Here is a 23048-nt window from a genome sequence, read left to right on the forward strand (position 1 = left end):
CTGGAGGCTCCCTGCCTCCATTCCTGATGAAGAGCTTTTGCCCGAAACGTCGATTTTCCTGCTCCTTGGATGCTGCCTGACCTGTGTGCTTTTACAGCACCACTCTAATCTAGACCCTGGTTTCTAGCATCTGCAGTCCTCACTTTTGCCTGGCTATGCTAAATTGCCTATTGTGTTCAGGGATGTCTAGGTTAGGTGCATTAGTTAGGGGTAAATGTAGAGTATTAGGGGAATGGGTCTGGGTGGGTTACTCTTCGGACGGTCGGTGTGGACTTGCTGGGCAAAAGGGCCTGTTTTCACACTGTAGGGATTCTATAATGCAATAATGTAATAGATTAAAATTCACACAGCCATGAAGGAGATATCACATTGGGAGTGAGATACATCCTGAATATATAGTTTGGTGAATCTGGGGGCAACATGGGGAATTCAGTACAGAGGGGAAGAGATGCTGTCAAGTATGTACCTGGAATGCTGTATCCAGTTTTCATACCCATGTTTTAGAAATGATACACTGGTATTGGAGACAATTCTGAGATGAAGGGGCTAACTTATCAAGAACAATTAGACAGGGTAGGCCTTTATTCGTTTGAGTTTAGAAAAGTGAGCAATGCTTTTATTGAAACACACAAGATTCTGATGGGCTTGTCGGGGAGATGGTGAGAAGATGTTATAACTAGTGGGGAAATCTCGAACTAGGAAACATATTAACAGAAAGTTACATAGTTCTACAAGAGGATACTGTTTAAAACTGAGATGATTTGGAGATGCTGATGTTGGACTGGAATGTACAAAGTTAAAAATCACACAACACCAGGTTATAGTCCAACAGGTTTAATCGGAAGCACTAGCTTTCAGAGCGCTGTTCCTTCATCAGGTGGTAGTGGAGGGCACAATTATAAGACACAGAATTTATAGCAAAAGTTTACAGTGTGATGTAACTGAAATTATACATTGAAAAATACCTTGATTGTTTGTTGAGTCTTTCATCTGTTAGAATGACCATGTTAGTTTCACTTCTTTCATATGTAAATCACAAGACTTCTTTTAAAAAGTTACATTCTCAGGTTAACTGTAACATTGGTGTTAGCCAGATAATGAGTTGAAGGTGTTAGCCCCCTATTTCTCTGTCTGTGCCATAATGTTTAGACTGATTTTAATCTAAAAAGTGAGTTAACAGAGTATTACATGGATTCATGCAGTTTTTGAGCAAAGTACAGTGTAACTGTGCAAGTACAAATTCACCCCATAAACGTACATGTATATGTGTGCAGGTGCGTTTTTGTGTGTGTATGTGTGTGTCTGTCTGTCTGTCTAGGGTGGGGGGTGGTGAGTGTGAGAGAGAGTGTATATGTGTGTGTATGTAAGTGTAGAGTGTCTAAGTCTGTGAGAGGATGCACGTGTGAGTGTGGGAATATGTGTGTCTGTAGGGGTGTGTTTTGATTGTCTGTGTGCGTGTCTGTGTATACGTATGTCCATGTGTATGTGTGTGTATAGGAGTGCCTGTGTGTCTGTATGTGTGTAGTGCAATGGGGTCACCTGTAGTATGACATGAACCCAAGGTCCCAGTTTGAGGCCCTCCCTATGTGTCCGGAACTTAGGTATCAGCCTCTGCTCGGCCACTTTTCACTGCTGCCTGTCCCGAAGTCCATTTTGGAGGATGGTCACCCGAAGGTCCGAGGTCGAATGTCCTGGACTGCTGAAGTGTTCCCCAACTGGGAGGGAGCACTCCTGTCTGTTGATTGTTGTGCGGTACCCAATCATCTGTTGCTGTAGCCTTTGCTGGGTTTCCCCAATGTACCATGCCTCAGGGCATCCTTGCCTGCAATGTATGAGATAGACAATGTTGGCTGAGTCATATGAGTACCTGCCACGTACATGGTGGGAAGTGTTCCCACGTGTAATGGTGGTATTCATGTCCACACACTAACACTTCTTGCAGCGCCTACCATGACAGGGTTGTATGGAGTTGTCCTGAAAGCCGGGCAGTTTGCTACGAACAATGATCTGTTTGAGGTTTGGCAGTTGTTTAAGGGCGAGCAGTGGAGGTGTGGGGAAGGTCTTGGCGAGGTGCTCATCCTCATTGATAATGTGTTGCAGGTCACGAAGAACATGGGAAGCTCCTGGGAAACACTGAACAACGAAGGGTATCCTGTTGGTTGCAGCACGTGTCTGTCTCCTGAGGAGGTCATTACAGTTCCTTGCTGTGGCACGTCAGAACTGGCGGTTGATGAGTTGAGCTGCGAAGACTGAGATGCACAGAGGGTTATCTCACAGAGGGTTGTCTGTAATTTTCAACCCCAGGCAGTTGTGGTTCACTGAAAATATTTAAAGAGAAGGTAAATGGATTTTTACAAATATTTGAGAGTTGAGTGCATAAAGATGACATAAAAAAGAAAAGTTGAGGAATGGGGAAAACCAGCTATGACAATGCTGAATGGCAGGATAGGCTTGAAGGGCTGAATAGACCTCTCCTTCTCCGATTTCTAAGGTTCTTATAGTATTGTGTTCTTCAGCTGAATTGTACTTATTGGTCACAATCACAGCGTTAGTATGGGGCTGAACTATTATTCGTAATGGGTTCGGGTTATCTTAAATAAAAACAAAAATTGCAATAAATATATTGCAGGTCAGTTAGTACTTGAGGAAAAGATTAAGGTTTTGTAGAATTCTCACAAAGATTTATTTTGACTTAAACGACTCCAAAAAGGAAGAATCTTTAATATGCAACCTTGAATTTGACAAAATAGATAAAAATGTAATTTTTGAAAGATCAGCCCCAGTGCATGTTCTGAATTACCATAAACTTATTTTGACCTGTAACACATTGCGTTCACTCCTTAAAAGTCAAAGACTTATAGCCTCTCATGCCTGCTAATAATAAAATGCAGCCTCACTGAGCAGTCATCATTAATTGTTCATGAAACTGTCATTTTTTTATTGAGAAGAGCATGAAGCAGAAAATTATTCCAAGGTGACAATCAATGTTGTCAACTGAAACTAATTTGTTCTATACTCTTACCTTCAAATTAGCCATTTTGTTTCTAAAACATTAAACTAGAATTTTTTTTCCATTCCTGATTGCAAACACAGATAACCTGTGTTTATATAAAAGATGCTGTACATTATTTAAAATCCTTTTGAGATATCACCAAAAGTAGATTAATTGCGACATTTGAATAGCTCCTTTCCAGGTTTGAGGCACACTGGCACTGAAGATTTTAACACAAAGGATGTTGCTGTCACATGGAAATGACTGATGAATGCCAAACGTAAACATGATCTCATGACATGCTGAGCTCAGTATGTTTACTTTGAGAGACACAGATATAGACATAGCAGTTATGACATAAAACACCATTGTGGAACACTGTTTTAAAATAATGACATTTGAAGAGATTTCTACAGGAATATCAAATATATTCTGACAATTATTTTTGATGATATCAAATGTTGGTTTCTTAACAATTTCGAATTGTGTTGAAATACATCCGCTAACAAGGTATTTATATATATTAACTTAAGCTGTTACCTCAGCCTCAGTACAAACACAATTACCTCTGAGTAAAGGTAAAGTCACCTTGTGAACTAGAGATCTGCTCTCTCACTACAGAAAGAGAGAGAGAGATGAGTATTAGAGGTGTAGCCTGAGGGTTACTATGCCTTACGTAAGGGAAGAGATTGAGAAGAAGAGCCCTTCATAGCCCACTATGGGAATTGAAGCCATATTGTTCGTACTACTCTGTATTACAAATCAGCCATCTAGCTTCACTGAGCTAACCAATCCCACCTCTGAATGGAAGGTTTTCCACTGAAATTTTGCTCTAAGGACCTGAGTGCAAGAAGCTAGATTGATAATAAGCTGATGGCAGAAAGCAGAGGGTAATGATTGAGGGGCATTTTTCTAACCGAAAGTCTCTAAGAGTGAGGTCCAGTAGAGGTTGGTGTTGGGTCCCTTGCTGTGTGATTTATATCATGACTTACACTTGAATGTAGGTGCGTTGATCAGTAAGTTTGCAGATTATATAAAAATTGGTAGGGTGGTAGGGAGGATAATCAGTAGAAAAGGGAATTCAATCGAGACAAATTTGAGGCGACACACTGGCTCAATAGTTAGCACTGCTGCCACACAGTGCCAGGGATCTGGGTTCGATTCCCGCCTCAGGTGACTCTCTGTGTGGAGTTTGCACAGTCTCCCTGTGTCTGCGTGGGTTTCCTTCCACAATCCAAAGATTGACCATGCCAAATTACCTATTGGGTCAGATTCAATAGTAGGGAATAAATATATAGTAGAGGAAATGGGTCTGGATGGGTTACTCTTCAAAGGGTCGGTGTGGACTTGTTGGGCCAAAGGGCCTGTTTCCATACTGTAGGGGATCTAATCTAATCTAATCTGTGAAATGATGCACTTGGGCAGTGTCCTTGCAGCAGCATCACAATGAGAGGAGCCAGTGCAGTATTAAAGTGCAGAAGCATCCTGTAACTGGATGAAGGATATGCCATGGGGAGGTTCTTAAAGTCTGGAACACAATGAATGTCCGTATCCATAGACATGAGGTAGATGTGTGTGGCTTTCTCAACATCATGTTTGTTTTGGTAAGTTTGATAGCATGGGAGTCTGAATAGTAATGAGTCCACACCCATCACTGCTACACACCTTCCACAGAGGCTGGTATCCCATCACCAAGTCAACACTTATTTGCAAGTGGAAAGTCCTTGACACTGGTCCAGCTCCCTCAGAGCCTGCCCTCAGAGTGAACAAAATGTCTGACACTCAACTTTCTATCTGATTAACAAGCCAACTTTTTACCAGATTAACAGCCTAATCAGGGAACTCACATTCCATTAGGTTTCCCTTGCTGACCTCATTGCAGTCACTACACTCCATTTTCCAAGACAGCTAATCCTTCATCTTTTAAGGAATTCCCCACTCCTATGAGTCTATGCACTTCCTACCTGTCACCCTGTAACATTCCCACCCAATCCCCACTATGATCCACTCCGCCATCACTGTCACTGTCCCATCCTCTGCCTAGTACTGTTAAGCTAATCCTAAATATCTTACTATTGACATCGCTTGAGTCATGGATTAGGCTTAATTCCTTCCTGTGAAAACTTCTCACCTGTAGCAGGGATTTATGTTATGCTTCAGGCTAATACAACTGCTAGCATAGGTAAATACTTCTCTTTAGTATCTCTGGGTTGGTGTGTTCTCAAATATACACTTTGAAGCTGATGGTTCCTTAGCCTCTTTCACTCTGCCAGTACTGACATTGGTACAAATATTCTTTGATCATACACTTATAGGTCATTCACAACTGTTAAGTGTTGGCTTTGCTTGTCTTATCATTTCAATCCATGATATGCTGGACTATATTTGACTATCTTTGCAGACAGAGTTCTCTACTTTTGTGTATTCCTTGTCTGTTTTCTGAGCTGCTCTGAGTTTTCCCTCAGTTGCTGATAGTATCCTGGTAGTTGGAGTTGAATGCCTTTCTTCAGTAAAAGACTAAAGATTCTTCGTCTTCTTATTCTTGTGTCTTGCCTGGGACAAAGACTATCACATAATCATCTATCATCAACCTAAACTTGAAACTTTGTATTCAAAATGACCTTTTTGTGACCTAATTTGTTTCTAATGACTAATACTTTATGGTTCATTTCAATCTGGAATCTCAATCCTGTGAGATAGTCTGCAAACCTTCCACATCCCCATGTACATTCCAATGCTTCTTTCTCTATTGTTGTATATTTCTGTTTGGTATCTATTACAGCAGTCAATGTGAAATATACTGGTTTCCTTGTTCCATCAACTTTCATCTGGATAAGGACTGCTTCCAGTCCTGTGGATGATGCTTCCACAATTACTTTAGCAGAACAAGCCTGGATGGTAATGGGCTAGCATATCAATTCAGGCATCTCCTGAAGTAAAATTTCATCTTTACCAACAGAGGATGAAGAACTTTTCTTGAATTGTACAAGCAATGGGCTTAGCTTTTCTTGCAGAGTAATATGGTACTCCTGCTTTAATTTGCCTCGGCCTCTGGATAACATTGGAACTTCTTGTTGAAATTCTCTTCAATTATCAATCTGGAGGAAAGTATCCACTTGTAAATTAGGAGCAGAAATACATAACTTGGTCCCTCAACCCTGCTTCATCATTCCATAAGATCCAAAAATAATGGATGATCTATTTGTGTTTTGAATTCCATGTTCTTCACTATACCTGATCCCACTGATTCCCCTGCCTAATGTGAATCTGTCTATCTGGGCCTCAAAGGTATTCAGCAATCCTACTTCCACTGCCTCCTGAGACAGACAGCTCCTAAGATTCACGACTCTCCGAGAGAAAAAAATCCTCATTTCTATCTTTAAGCTCCCAATTTTAGACACTGTTCCTGGTTCTGTAACTCATCCATTTCTACTTAATAATGATTTATTTTGATTTTCCAGGATACTTCATTAACTTTTCATTCTTTCTGACTGAGACTTAATGTGAATTAACCAGACACCTGAAGATCTGCATCCCAAACTTTGCAGGTCAAACTTTTACAGACTTCAACCACAGCAAGCCATCAGCCAGTGTTGAAATAGTCACGTGTGGTTTGACATTAAATTTTATTTCAAATCCTTAAGATGATGGTTTAACGATATGGAGATGAACCCTTCTGTTAATTAAACCAAGCTCACAGAAAAGCTTGCCTCACCTTGTAATATGTTAAAATATGAGTGACAGAGAACTCCCAAATTCTGCTATTTAAAGAAAATAACATCAATTTATTTTTAAGTCTAAAAGTAAACATCAAAAAACAGTTATTCACAACTCTAAGCCCCCCTTTCTCTTAACTACTTACTATCTGTCTCCAATTCTATAACAATATGCTGTTCCAATAAGATACTCATTAAAATTACATCAACTTAATTTCAAAACAACACAGCAGCTGTCTTCTTCTGTATCTTTCATCTTCTGGCTGAGGATCTCCCTTATTTCTTTTTACTGTGAATATGATTCACTTGAAAAGAGAATGTTTGATGGAGAGTATTTCCTAATTTCGTGAAGAGCAAGATGTTAGCTCTCCATGCATTTCTGTCTTGATATCACTTACTCTCTGACAAATTTTCAAAACTGTACATATTTTATACACCACCCCTCCCCCACACCAGATTGCCTCAATGGTTCAATGTTGGTAAAACAATAAATTCAAAGTTGATTGGGTTTTAGTATCTTGGGGCATATTTAAACTGATTGTTTAAATGTAAACTCAGGTATCCATTTCACAGCCAAATGTTGCATATTTTCCATTTTCCAGTACACTCTGGGACTGCCATCTAGTCATATACACAGGTGCTTGTAAGCTGATTGTTCAGAACATCATCCACCCTCTCTTAAAGGTATAGTACACACCTTCAACTTCATAACAATGGTCTAGATGCTCTGTTGACTCTCTTTGATCTCAGCTAAAAATGTTTTAATTATTTTGCTGTTCATCCTTAATTTCTTCATTTCATTTTCTGGATTTGTTTCCTACACCTTTTTTTTCTGAGGTATAGGTTCCCCCTACCTATCTGGCATCCTAAACCTTGGCATTCTACTCATCTGGCAGTCTACTTACCTGGTGCCCCAGCACTCCCCTCAAATGGCACTCTGAAGATAAGCACCTTCCCCCCAACACATGTGACATCCTATTTGCTGACACCCTACCCATGCCCAATTGACATTCTGCTTACCTGGCAAGCTCTATTGATGTGGCACCCTATCCTACCCTACCTTTCATCATCCTAACATCACACAGCTTATATACTTACTACTTGATAGCAGCTGCCAAATTGGTTGTCTACTGCTCTGGACCTTTACATTTCTTAATACAGGAACTGACTGCTATGAAAAGGACCATGATTTGCCTTTCCTCAGCAATTCTTCTTATGAAAGAGCTGTCAGAATAGAAGCACACCAATGCATTTCTGAAGGAGCCCCGACTGAAACCACCTCTCAGAAATGCAGCACTCCCTCCTTTTGTAAACAAAAAAAGGCAGAGTGGAAATCTGCATGAAATTGCCACTGCTAAGATGGTTATATATTTTTCCTTCGTGTGTCTGAATTGTGGGTGTCTGCACAAATGTTCTAAGTGATAGTTATCTTCAGCATGAAATTTCCATTCAAAATCTGCTCTTAAATTGCCTGTGAGGCTAAAGTACCGATCAAATACTTTCATTAACATTTAAAATTCTGTAATACTTTCTTCTATACTTTGTCATACAAAAACGTTATCCATTAATGGAGCTATAGCTTTGGTGAGCTGCTCCTTTTCATGCCAGCTTGATGCAATCCCCAGTCAGACTGAAACAATCACTTCCAGAGCTTCCACTTATTGTTGCATTATGTGCCTTCATATTTTTGAATGCATGTGGCAGTGACAACATCTCTACTGCAGTTGCCACCTTGGCTGACAATAATACCACACTGATCTGGATGAGTACTTGGATGTGTCACTTGGCTTCAAAATCTTGTCAGGTTCTTTCCCATCTTCAGTGTCTTCCTGCTCTGCTGTTGTAACTCATGGACTGAGGCCTAATTTCAAATCCAAGCCCTGGAGATTTCCATAGCTTCCACTAAACTTTGTTCTATGCGTAAGATTAACACTGTTACTAACATTGGTATTTGTTTTTCCTTCGTGTTTCTGAACTGTGAGTTGCTGCATAAATGCTCTTAGTGGTAGTTGTCTTCTTATTCTAGAGTAAAGTTCTTCTACTTAAATACTGGAACAGTTTTGTTTATAAGTATACATTACAAGTTACTAAACACAGCTCTCTAGTGTGGTGTCTAAGCCCTTTCTCTTTTCATGCTTCGATCCAGTTTGATGTCTACTTTCGAACTGTCCTGTTGGTGTCAGAGTAACATGATCATCTTATATATTCCATTACATTACAAGCAGTAGAATTTTCATTTACACATGGCACTTTCGAGGTCATCTTGACATACTTTCCCAGTCAGATTCCCACCTTTGGTCAACCTCTTTCCACTTCCCCTTCTTAAACATCCTCTAAGCAGAAAGCAATGTAAGACTACCACACCCAATCTCAATTATTGATTGTAATAGATGAAGGCTTTATAAAAATGGTAACGCATCAACTCCTGCCTTCAGAATCCTGGAAGATGACCATTTCACCTGATGCACAGCCCCTCAATGCAACCATGAATCTGAAGGCCCATAACTCTTGCCCAAGTAGTACTTAATTTGGAGGGGGAGCTTAATTCTGCCAAATTGACCTTTTAATTGAGCATGCATGGCGGGCAAAAGCTTGCAAAAAGACTTCCCATTTCCTGTCAATGGGAAACTCAACCTTCCTTAAAAGGTCTGAGAATTTCATTGCTTACTCTCAACACACAATCAGGAGACTGCATTTAGACCTTGCATATAATTGACTTCTCCTGCCTACCCAGTTGCAGTACATGTTTCCCCCCTCACTATCATTTCCATAAACATACAGAAACATTAGGCTGGCTGGATTATTTTGATTCATGATCTGACTATAATCACTTTGTATTTTCAAGAAAAACGGGTACCCAATAAATGCAATCCGCTGATTCCTCAGAAGCAAACCCAAACAAGCAGACACAACCCAACCAAAAACTATAGCCACATTACCTTACATCAAAGACATATCAGAAATGACTTCCAGACTACTCAGATCCCTTGGCATCATGGTAGCCCACAAACCTACCAACACACTTCAATAGCAACTAATGAACCTAAAGGATCCATTTGATTCGACCAGTAAAACTAACATCACTTACAAGATACCATGCAAGCACTGTAAAAAACACTACATCGGACAAATTTGCAGGAAACTTGCAGTCAGGATACATGAACACCAACTGGCCACCAAAAGACATGACCCACTCTCACTGATTTCCATACATACAGACAAAGAAGGACACCACTTTGACTGGGACAACATACACATCCTAGGACAGGCAAAAAAAAGACACACATGAGAATTCTTAGAGGCATTGGCATTCTAACCATAACTCCATCAATAAACTCATCGACTTAGATCCTATCTACCTTCCCTTGAAGAAAAGAACTGGAAATGACATCACCCACCTTAAGAAACCAAAACCTATAAATAGAGAGGTGGAACATACCACCAGCGCTTCACCAGAGATTCTCACTGATGCTGTTACCTAGTATGGTGATGGAACATCTGAAACCAAACCTTCAAGCTCAACGAGTAAACTTATATACTTACCATAAACCTGAGCTACAATCTTCTCAAAAATTGCTACTTCTGTATTTCTGTATATAGTGAGTAGAACATTGATTCCCTAACCTTCTAAGGATTTTATGTTTGAAGGAAAATGACCTTACTGAGCACTGAATCCCCCATTTTGTTTCCGTTCACTAGCAGGACAGTGATTTGGATCATGCTTATACTGATGAGATGGTTTCCTTTCTTTATTTGAAATGTTTTCATATGTTTGGATAATCTCAAACCAGATGTAGAAGAAGTTGTCAGTTTATCACTATGTCAAAAGTCAGCACTGGTTTTGCCTTCTCCTGAAGATGGTACATTTTATTTCCTCAGGATATGCTCCTTACTTCTTAGTAGTGAACTTGTATGACAGTTGAACAGCAGTTAAGTGTGTGTAACAGCATTATGTAAGAATTCAACTTGCACGAGCGAATAAACTTTTGCTTATCTTTATTTGCAACTTCTTTGGTACATTTCCTGATTTTACTCATTTGTCACTGGTGTTAGCAACAATAAGCAGCCTAAATCATCCTGTCAGCATTGGGTTGGGTTGGGGGCAGTCAGGAGATTACAAAAGGGCCCAAAGAGTTTGAAGGGTGGGTGGGTGGGGGGTGTGGGGGTGTGTTCGGTGGGGGTGATGGGAGGGTCAGAGGGATTGGAAACTCAGGAGAATCAGACAAGTGTAGTTTCCAATGTTGCAACACTCAGAGAAAAGCTGATAGGCAGATGTTCAGTGTGTTTGAGCATCCTTCTCTGTGCGGAGTCAGAGGGTTGGGGGAAATGCCGCAATATTTGGTGAATGGGGAGGGTCAGATAGATCAGACGGCTGCAGGGCATAGGGTCAGCTTTAGTTCAGCAATTCAATATGTCTCAGGGAGAAGTTGTAGGGTGAGACAAAGTCAGGTTGGAATTAACAGAAAGGGATTTTATAGATTCATGGAATTATAGAGTTGTACAGCACGGAAATAGGCCCTTCGGTCCGACTCATCCATGCCGACGAGATATCCTAAACTGATCTAGTCCCATTTGCCAGCATTTGGCCCATATCCCTCTAAACCTTTCCTATTCATACACCCATCCAGATGCCTTTTATATGTCGTAATTGTACCAGCCTCCACTACTTCCTCTGGTAGCTCAATCCATACACGTACCACCCTCTGTGTGGAAAAGTTGCCCATTAGGTCACTTTTAAATCTTTCCCCTCTTACCTTAAACCAATGCCCTCCAGTTTTGGACTCCCCCACCCTGGGAAAAAGACCTTGGCTATTCACCCTTTCCATGACCTTCATGATTTTATAAACCCCTGTAAGGTTCCCCCTTAGCCTCCAATGCTCCAGGGGAAAATAGCCCCAGTCTATTCAGCCTTTCCCTGTCGCTCAAACCCTCTAATCCCAGCAATATCTGTGTAAATCTTGTCTGAGCCCTTTCATGTTTAACAACATATTTCCAATAGCAGGGAGACCAAAACTAAATGCAGTATTGTAAACATGATCTCATCAATGCCCTGGACAGCCACAACATGAAGTCCCAACTCCTACATACAATGCACTAACCAGTGAAGGCAAATGTGCCAAACACCTTCTTCAGCATCCTGTCCACCTGCAACTCCACTTGCAAGGAATTATGCATCGGCACTCTGAGGTCTCTGCTAGGCAACATTCCCCAGGCCCTACCATCAACTGTACAAGCGGGCGGCACGGTGGCACAGTGGTTAGCACTGCTGCCTCACAGCGCCAGAGACCCGCGTTCAATTCCTGACTCAGACGACTGACTGTGTAGAGTTTGCACATTCTCCCCGTGTCTGCGTGGGTTTCCTCCGGGTGCTCCGGTTTCCTCCCCCAAACACCTTCTTCAGCATCCTGTCCACCTGCAACTCCACTTGCAAGGAATTATGCACCGGCACTCTGAGGTCTCTGCTAGGCAACATTCCCCAGGCCCTACCATTAACTGTACAAGTCGTGCCCTGATTTGCCTGACCAAAATGCAACATCTCGCATTTATCTGAATTAAATTTCAATTGCTACTCTTCGGCCCAAAGGCTGATGTGATCAAGGTCCCGTTTTACTCTGAAATAACTGCTTCACTGTCCACCATCAATTTTGGTGTCATCTGCAAATTTACTAACCATACCTCCTATGTTCACATCCAAACCATTTATATACAAATGATGAAAAGCAGTGGACCCAGCACCAATCCATGCAGCACCCCACTTGTCACAGGCCTCAATTGTATAGCCACACAGCAGTTAGTTTTTTCTTAATCTGTTGAACATTTATTGGGTAATAAACCTATTGTCCGACAGAAGTTTAAATTTCCCCAACAACTCCCACACACAATGCTTTAGAATATCATGGGGTTCCAGTGTCTTTATTTGATTATATATGATCACTGATTGGAGATTGGAAGATCTGGGATATTGCTTTATATGCTCTTCACAGATTGTGAGTAAACAATACAGCTAGCACAAAAGATCTTGTGTTTGCAATGGATAGTCAAGACAAAAGCTTGGGGTTCAAGTTCCACTCAAGGGAAATGTGTTCATGGCACAGTCAAACAGATTAAACATCAACTTGTAAATCTTTTCTGTGCACAGCAATGGCAGGGGATAAGACCTGGAGAGATTCCTGATCAGCCAAATGTTGGGAAAAAATTGGAACTTATACCCTCACCATTGATGGATGGAACTTTCCTAATAGAACATTGAACATAGAACATAGAACAGTACAGCACAGAACAGGCCCTTCAGCCCACGATGTTGTGCCGACCACTGATCCTCATGTATGCACCCTTAAATTTCTGTGACCAAATGCATGTCCAGGAGTCTCTTAAATGTCCCCAATAACCCTGCCTCCACAACTGCTGCTGGCAACGCATTCCATGCTCTCACAACTCTCTGTGTAAAGAACCCGCCTCTATACTTTCCTCCAACCAGCTTAAAACTATGACCCCTCATGTTAGTCATTTCTGCTCCTTTTCTCCAATGAAAAAAGTCCGAGCTCAGTCAACCTCTCTTCATAAGATAAGCCCTCCAGTCCAGGCAGCATCCTGGTAAACCTCCTCTGAACCCTCTCCAAAGCATCCACATCTTTCTTATAATAGGGCGACCAGAACTGGACGCAGTATTCCAAGTGTAGTCTAACCAAAGTTTTATAGAGCTGCAAAAAGATCTCACAACTCTTAAACTCAATACCCCTGTTAATGAGAGCCAAAACAACATATGCTTTCTTAACAACCCTGTCCACTTGGGTGGCCATTTTAAGGGATCTATGTACCTGCACCCCAGATCCCTCTGTTCCTCCACACTGCCAAGAATCCTATCCTTAATCCTGTACTCAGCTTTCAAATTCAATCTTCCAAAATGCATCACCTCGCATTTATCCAGGTTGAACTCCATCTGCCACCTCTCAGCCCATCTCTGCATCCTGTCAATGTCCCGCTGCAGCCTACAACAGCCCTCTATACTGTCAACGACACCTCCAACCTTTGTGTCATCTGCAAACTTGCTGACCCATCCTTCAATCCCCTCATCCAAGTCATTAATAAAAATTACAAACAATAGAGGCCCAAGGACAGAGCCCTGTGGAACACCACTCACCACAGACTTCCAGGCAGAATATTTTCCTTAAATGCAGTGAACTTCGGTGAGAAATTTGGGAAAATTGGGTGGAATGTAGTGCAAGGCCCTTCTCGAATGTTGAGACCAAAAAGCCACATTTCCAACCAAGTCCTGGACGTCAAGGTGATGCAGTAACACAGTTAGAGTGGATGTGAGGTAGCAAAGAGCTGATGCTAGCACTTACCCTGGTGGAGCAGAAAAAAATCAATGACCCTCTCGAGGCATTCCTCCAGACACTGAGACTACACTGACTTGGATAGCAAATACAGCGCAGACTAACAGGCCCTGGTGGCATGACCTCCTCTGTCAATCCTGGGGAGAGGACAGCCCTCCTCTGCCCTATCCCATCCACCAGGACCTTCAGGAGCCATGCCCAGAGCAAATGTCATGAACTGTGCAGAGTGACTCCAGGATGCCAGCAAGTGACAAGTTGTACAATTGTCTTTTAAAGGTAATATTATTACCAGAGATCCTGGGATAGACTGTCGATTTTCCTGCTCCTCGGATGCTGCCTGAACTGCTATGCTTTTCCAGCACCACTCTAATCTAGACTCTGGTTTCCAGCATCTGCACTCATTGTTTTTACCATAGACTGTCAGTAACAAATACTTCCTCCAGTGAGGTGTGGTGCTTTGTATTCAGGAGAGTTTGAGATGACAGTGTGAGAAAACCCTTTTGGGCTTGTATAGGGAAACCCTTCATGAAACTTGGTGTAAATGACACATGGCTGACTTCTGGTGAGATTCACTCCCAGACTCAGGCTACTAGCATACATGCAGAAGTTTCCATTATCATCACTTGAACCTCTTGGCTCAGTTGGCTCAGTTGGCTGATGAGGATCAAATTGGTGCCAACAACACAGGATTTGATGCCCATTCCAATTAAGCTTGGTTTGAGGTTTGTGTCTTCGTCCTACTCATGGTGGAGATTGCAGTGCTGCTAGTCAGTCCTATTCTTTAGGTCAAGAATTGATGAAGACAGCAGATCCTAAGGAAATGTATTGTTGAAAATTGTCTTGTGCTTTTTGGATTCCAATATGTCGGACATCCAAATATAACACTCTGGTCCATGAAATGAAGATAGTAGCATCATGTTTGAACTTACCTTTCTTATTTGTTGGGTGAATCAGAATTCACAGGGTTGGAGATTTGGAAAAGCATGTTTGAAACACTGTTGCTTTCTTAAATGAAGCAAGCCAGATTTTTTGGTGTGTCTAAATCGAGCTATACAATAGGAAGCTTGCGATGTGAAAATAAGAGTCAAGAGCGTGGTGCTGGAAAAGCACAGCAGGTCAGGCAGCATCCAAGGAGTAGGAGAATCGACATTTCAGGCATTCGCCCTTCATCAGGGGTTCCTGATGAAGGACTTATGCCCGAAACATCATTTCTCCTGCTCCTTGGAAGCTGCCTGACCTCCTGTGCTTTTCCAGCACCACACTTTCAACTCTGATTCCCAGTATCCGCAGTCCTCACTTTCTCATATGTGAAAATAAGGCCCCATTATATATGTCTAGTAGCTCATGAAGACTAATGACATGGTCATGCCTGTCATCCAGTAATACTTCAATGAAAACCCCTACAACACCAAAGCAAGAAGATACAATTAGTGTTGTTCTTATGAAGAATCTTCTGTAAACATTATAAATCTCACTGTATATCTGTTAGAATAATAAAACAGTATTGCAATTTGGATTCTGATATTAATTCCCTTCTAAGCCACATCATCCTGTCTTGCAACCTTCTTGCCGTTCATTCAATATTGCAGACTCAAAATCGGGGAACTCCGTCCCTGTAGTTTACTCCACACCCAAAGGACTGCATCGATCCAAGCAGGCAGCTCACCACCACCTTCTGAAAAGGCAGTCCTGGATGGGCAATAAATGCTGACCCATACTCCCGGAGTGGATAAAAAAGAAAAAGAGAGTTTCAACAAGAACAAAAACGATGGATGTCGGAGAGTCCTTTCTTCTTAATTAGTCAAAACTGATAAGTAACAATGCTGTATTTAGCACTTTACTTTCCCCTAAGTCAGCAAACATTCACTTTTCAGGTATACTCATAAAGATAAATCATCTTCAACTGCGCTTTCATGCCAGATTTCCTCATATTTACAAAGGATACACTTCATAAAGATAAAGATAAACAAATTAATTAATTCTCAATCCCACTGGCAATTATACCTAATGGACTTTTAAATTTTCATTTGGTTTGTTTAGCTGCATGTGACTAGTTTATAAGAAAGCCGAGGCATGATTACTTTTCATAAAAGAGTGTGCAACATGAAAAATGTATAGTATGTTATGGCCAACAAAAACTCAAGAGAATTTCAACTAATGCCCAAAATGAGTGCAGAATATGCCATGCAAATCTCACCTGTGTCTGGGAAGCAGGTATCCATGGCTTCTATGTTGTGGCAGCTGGCCAGGCAGGCAGGAAAAGAGAGTTAGACATCCCAAAACAGACATTTGAATGAATGAGAAACAAATATGAAGCAAATCAGTGAAGCAGATCTGTCAGGTAGGCCTTCGATTTACGTATTTAAACAGGCTTATACCCGGTACAGACATGCAATGTTGCTCATCTCACATTGCATTCAATATGCTGCTGACTCCTGTAGAACAGCTGAGATGCCACCATGCCTGACTTTAAACTGTCACTTTTTCAGCTAACTAAGAGTTAGAAAATCTAATGCACTATAACTGGATATTTTCATATGTTAATATAACAAAAATTACTTGCAAGGGCAGTTAACTAGAGTCAGAGGATCATAGAGATGTACAGCATGGCATCTGATTCTTTCCCCTCTCACCCTAAACCTATGCCCTCTCGTTCTGGACTCCCCCACTCCAGGGAAGAGACTTTGTCTATTTACCGTATCCACACCCCTCATGATTTTATAAACCTCCATAAGGTCACCCCTCAGCCTCCGATGCTCCAGGGAAAACAGCCCCAGCCTATTCAGTTTCTCCCTATAACTCAAATCCTCCAACCCTGGCAACATCCTTGTAAGTCTTTTCTGAACCCTTTCAAGTTTCACAACATCCTTCCGATAGGAAGAAGACTAGAATTGCATGCAATATTCCAAAAGTGGCCTAACCAATGTTCTGTACAGCTGCAACATGACCTGCCAACTCCTGTACTCAATACTCTGACCAATAAAGAAAAGCATATCAATTGCCTTTTTCGCTATCCTATCTACCTTTGACTCTACTTTCAAGGAGCTATGAACCTGAGCTCAAGGTCTCCTTGTTCAGCAACACTCCCGAAGATTAAGAAATATAAAAAGAAACAGGCTGATTTTATTCCTTTTTTAGATATCTGTAAATGTTACCTTGGTTATACACTGGATATGTTTACACAAATATTTATCATTTTAAAAAGTTAATTTGCGCAACAAAGCAGATAGATACAAATAAATCTCATTATATCCCCAATCAGGTACATATTACAGAGACATTTATAATCAAAGGAAGATTGGCATAAGTTTAAACATTTGAATGTATAACGCTGTGTTCACTTTTAGGAATGTTATTTTTGAAACAAATTTTTTTTTGAAAAATCATCATTTGGGCACCACAGTGGCACAGTGGTTAGCACTGCCGCTTCACAGCACCAGAGACCCGGGTTCAATTCCTGCCTTGGGCAACTGCCTCTATAGAGTTTGCACGTTCTGCCCGTGTCTGCGTGGGTTTCCTCCGGGTGGTTCGGTTTCCTTCCACAGTCCAAAGATGTGCAGGTTAGGTGAATTGGCCATGCTAAATTGCCCGTAGTGTTAGGTGAAGGGGTAAATGTAGGGGAATGGGTCTGGGTGGGTTGCTCTTCGGAGGGTAGGTGTGGTCTTGTTGGGCCGAAGGGCCTGTCTCCACACTGTAAGTAATCTAATCTTAAGTGGCACTTGCAAGACTTAAAAATAATCAGTGATAATCTGTTGGATTCTATGTTGTGATGACCAGGGTTAAGGTTTGTTAAGATTCTCAATGTCCTCACCTCCTGTTCTAAACATGGATTTCTGTTTTGTAATTAATTACTTGGAAATTCAAATACAATGTTTCTTCCATCATTCAGCTAAAATTTGATTTCTGGGAAAGCAATTTTAAAGGCGAAAAATCAGTAGCTTTTTTTTTCCATTAAAATCTCAATTCTAAATTGAATTACTTATTCTAATGCTTTCTATTGTTCTTCATTTCCTACTTTTTATCATTGAGTTTCACATCATAGAGTTCCCCAAAACCAGACTTTTGGTTCTGATTAATTTTCAATCTTTAGCTTTCAGCAATAACTTATATGCTATCACTGGTAAATATGACTGCTACATTTTTTAGGTGTTTGCTACACACCATTCCTGAAGAAGGGCCTGTGCCCGAAACGTCGAATCTCCTGTTCCCTGGATGCTGCCTGACCTGCTGTGTTGTTCCAGCAATAAAGTTTCAACTTTGATCTCCAGCATCTGCAGATCTCACTTTCTCCTCCTACACACTTTGAGCCAGCTTTTTCCAGAAACTGGCAGGAGATTCCAATCACAGACCTTGCAGACATGTAGTGTACCTGAAATCCAACTGTATCCTTGTAATGCTGGATAGTCAGGGAGAAGGAAAATCCATTTTCCACAGCAGTGGCTGTCTTTTACCAATTGAAATGTCCAGTAGCGAAGACAACTGCATTGTCAGCTCCTGCAGAAAGGGTAAGTACTTAAATGTGCGAGGTTAGAGTGCCAAGTGGGTCAGATGTCAAGTCAAAAAGGTACCAGCTGAGTGATTGAATGATTAGGTTGGTGTAGGCAGAATGGGGTATGTTGTCTGACAGGGAAACGGCTTGTCATGTCCAGTTAAGAAGAGGTTGGGTATCAGGTCCTAGGGATTAGTTGGAGTGGGCTGGGTTCTTGGGGTGGAGAGGACCAATGCTATGTTCGGCAAGGACAAAGTGAGGTATCAGGTCAAGGGGTGGTAGCGAGTCTCTGATAGAGGGGTGTATGTGGGTCCTGGATAGAGAAGGAGCACTGTCAGGTCCAGCAGCATGAGGGTGGTGTCTTCATTACTGGGATAGGATTGGTGTTGTTCTTTGGTGCTGGAAAGTTGGTCTGGAGAGGGAGGTGTCAGAACCCAGAAGAGTAAAGGTGTTAGGTCTTGTGGGGATAGAGCATGTTGGGTCTTGAGGAGGATTGAGCATCTGATCCAGCAATGGAGGAGGGTGTGGTGACAGGGGAGGTGTGTCCAGTCTGGCAGGTGTCGGATCCCAGTTGGGAGATGGATGTTGGGTCCTGACTTTGGGAAGGAGAGTCAGATCTAGCAGTGGTAAGTGTCTTGTGATATGGAAGTTAGAGGGTGGTGTCAGGTCCCAAAAGAGCAATAGTTGTTAGGGCCCTGTGGAAAAAGGGGGTTGTTGTGTCAGGATCTGTGGAGGGATCTAGGGGAGGATAGTTCGAGATGTGCAGAATTTTTTGGCGGAAAGGGTCACTTTAATAATTATCCAGCAGTTAGAGTGGGTTTTTAATTGTCCAACATTTCCTGGGTAACAATTTAACAAACTGAAGAGGAACCCTCGAAATCATCCAGATTAAATGGATCCTTTCGGAGAATCCCAAATGCAGGAGAATTGCCCAGTAGAATGTACAATTTCCCTAGCAACTCCCATTTACACCACAGAAATGACTATCTACTCCAAAGAAAATCTGAGCCATTATAATCGTCAATCTTTTCCTGTCTTCACCATCGTTAACACAAAATAAGTGGTAGCTGTTTAATGGAAAGTATATGATTTGAAATATGTTCTTCATACTGAACATTTACATCAGATTTCAGGCTTTACAATTTGATACTAAGCATTCACAAAATAGTAGGAACACTTATGTAATTAATAAACAAGTGAAAAGCTAAATATCCAACATGGCGTTTTGCACCACAATTCAGTTCTGAGAAGACCTTTTTTTTAAAAAAAAGGTCTCTGAACTTTGAGTTCAAAGCAATCTTTACAGGAAGTCACATGTTGAAAACATGAGTTACGGAAGACGTGTTAAGTAATGGTGAGCTAAGTTTACAATTAGCCTTAAGGGTCTCAGTGAAAGATATTAATTGCGTAAAATGGCATCTAGCGAATGTGCAGAAATTTGCCAAATGGAAACAAACTACAGCCGTGCCAGTTGAGCAAAAAGCTTTACTGTGGAAAGGGAGTAACCCTTCATTGAGGTTTGAATCTTTTTCAGGGAATTGTTGGAATACAAGTGATGAATATTTCTTTCTGATGAATGTAATCAGACTATTCCAATAGTTCTAGTTTTATGTAATATAGGTTTTTTTCTGTATTAAACATTAATATTATTTTACTAAAAATTCAATGACTACCAGTTGTGAATATATTCACTGTCTAATCTCCACAGTAAACAAACAAAAGAATAAAAATTATAGCCTATCAAGATATGTTTCAGTCAGGGACCTGACTTGTGCTATATTACTAACAGCTGAGATCATTCAAATCTAATTTTTCAAAGATCCTGCTTTTTTTTATGTGTACTTAATAAGCTGATAACTTAGTCAGGGCAATATTTATTATCCCTCGCTAATTTCCATGTGAGCAAAAACAATTAACGAAAAACTGTAAGACTGTCATCACAAGTAAATCAGACCACCTAGTGGTATATAGAACAAAGAACAAAGAGCAACACAGCACAGAGACTGACCCTTCGGCCCTTCAAGCCTGTGCCATCACATTTTCCCTTCCATGTTAAAATTGTCTTCACTTAGAGAATCTGTATCCCTCTGCTCCCTTCCTATTCATGTATTCAACAAGGTGCTTTTTGAATGCTGCTATTGTGTTTGCTTCCACCACCTCCTCTGGCAACATGTTCCAGGAACTTACCACCCTTTGTGTGAAAAAGCTGCCTTGCATATCTCTTTTAAACCTCACCACTTGCACCTTGAACCTGTTTCCCCTAGTAATTGACCCCTCCACCCTGGGAAAAAGCCTCATACTTTCCACTCTGTCCATGCCATTTACAATTTTGTAAAATTCTATTAGGTCATCCCTCAACCTCCTGCATTCCAGTGAAAACAAACCCAGTCTATCTAACCTTTCTTCATAGCTAAAATCCCCCATACCGAGGAACATTCTGTTAAACCTTTGCTGGACCCTCTCCAAAGCAACCACATCCTTCTGGTAGTGTGGTGATCAGAACTGTACCTAATATTCCAAGTGTGTCCTAACTAAAGTTCTATAAAGCTGCAGTATAACTTGTCTATCCTTATACTCAATGCCTCTTCCAATGACGGCAAGCATGTCATAGGCCTTTTTTTAACCACCGTAGCTACCTGCACTGCCACATTCAGTGATCTGTGGACCTGCTCAACCAGATCCCTCTGCATATCAATACCCCTGATGAAGGGCTTATGCCCGAAACATCAATTCTCCTGCTCTCCCTAAAGGTTCTGCCATTCACTGTATAATTTTCACCTGTACTTGACTTGCCAAAATGCATTGCCTCACATTTGTCCGGATTAAACTCCATCTTCCATTTTTCTGCAGGAATTCTCTGAACTTTGCTTCAAAAGAACAAGTGTGAATACTAGGAATACACCCTGACAAAACAAATGTTTGTTTGATCGATTTCTACAAATTGCTACCTTGAGCTCGTTGTTATTGAAGCCATGGGTTCCTGTCACAATAACATATTAGCATTATTCTGCCTAAAAAACACAAGAAAATAAACTTCAGCATTTAGAAACATTATATTCTACTTCTCTTTCCTGAGGCATGTTAATAAAACAGCCACGACCTTACATCTCTCTTTCAACTGTTGCAGGCATTTTACTTCTGTTGATTGCTTACAAATGATCAGATTCATTGAATTTCATGTCACATCTAGTCATGGTAAGAATTGAACTCATGACCTCTGTATGGCTTAATCCATGCCAGAGCACTTGCTTTGTATATACTTTCTCTAACAATTAGTTTTAACAACTAGAAAATTGAGAGAGCAGCAGAATAGACATGGAGACCTTCCTGTAGGAATTCTCTGAACTTTGTTTCTATTGAACAAGTGTGAATACTAGGAATGCACCCTGACAAAACAAATGTTGTTTTTCTGATTGATTTCTACAAATTGCTAGCTTGAGCTCATTGTTGCTGAAGCTATGAGTTCCGGTCACAATAACATATTAGCATCATTCTGCCTAAAAAGCACAAGAAAATAAACTTCAGCATTTAGAAATGTTATATTCGGCTAAGCGGTTTCTTCGCATTTTACAAATCCACTCTCTTACAAATTATTTTAATGAACATGAAAAACAGTAGTAGTAGGACTTTCAGATTCTTTTCAGAATAATTTCTTCATGCTCCATAGGTGATGTGGCCTCAAAGTTTGCTTGCCTCTATATTAGTAAATTAGGATTACAACTGGGACAGTGCTTGAGTGGGGATTACGGTGGTGAGTGAAATAGACATGAAGATAAAAAGAATCAAATAGAAATAGTAAGGACTGAAATGTCATAATGAAGGATTGAGCACTATTTTATCCAAGGGTAAAAACAAGGACTGCAGATGCTAGAAACCAGAGTCTAGATTAGAGTGGTGCTAGAAAAGCACAGCAGGTCAGGCAGCATCCGAGGAGCAGGCCTATTTTCTCTTCTTCTAGGTGTCATGGCAGGCCCAAAAAGAGGGAAAGATTTCCTTTTTGGGACACATTTCATTTTCCAGAATGATTATGTTCTTCTCATCTTATTAGATTTGCTTGCGCTAACAAAATGCACAATTTTCCAGTGGGAGGATGTTCTGAAACTTGCCGGGACCTTCAAGGCCACAGTTACCAGACATCACATTTCAAAGGCACCTGGACAGCACACTTTGCAGCCTAGGATCATCAGTCTACCTCCACACATTAGCTCACTGTACCCCTGGAGATGTCAAGGACTTGGCTCCATACATTAACGATATCTCCGCACTTTTGGAATATTGCGTGCAATTCTCGTCTTCTTCCTATTGGAAAGATATTGTGAAACTTGAAAGGATTCAGAAAAGATTTACAAGGATGTTGCCAGGGTTGGAGGATTTGAGCTATAGGGAGAAGCTGAATAGTCTGGGGCTGTTTTCCCTGGAGCGTCAGAGATTGAGGGGTGACCTTATAGAGGTTAATAAAATCATGAGGGGCATGGATAGGATAAATAGACAAAGTCTTTTCCCTGGAGTGGGGG

At 41.1% G+C, this 23048-nt stretch overlaps 1 protein-coding gene across 1 annotated transcript in view; it reads right to left on the reverse strand.

The window, feature by feature from the left end:
- Positions 1-2171: 2171 nt before the first annotated feature.
- LOC122549914 overlaps positions 2172-23048 on the reverse strand; it is a 371205-nt gene continuing 350328 nt past the window's right edge. The window contains exon 6 of the mRNA XM_043690137.1: positions 2172-2318. The gene's annotated coding sequence lies outside the window, so the exon portion shown is untranslated. The remainder of the gene's footprint in view (positions 2319-23048) is intronic.

This window comes from Chiloscyllium plagiosum, chromosome 5, assembly GCF_004010195.1.
Source record: "Chiloscyllium plagiosum isolate BGI_BamShark_2017 chromosome 5, ASM401019v2, whole genome shotgun sequence".
NCBI classification, from domain to species: domain Eukaryota; kingdom Metazoa; phylum Chordata; class Chondrichthyes; order Orectolobiformes; family Hemiscylliidae; genus Chiloscyllium; species Chiloscyllium plagiosum.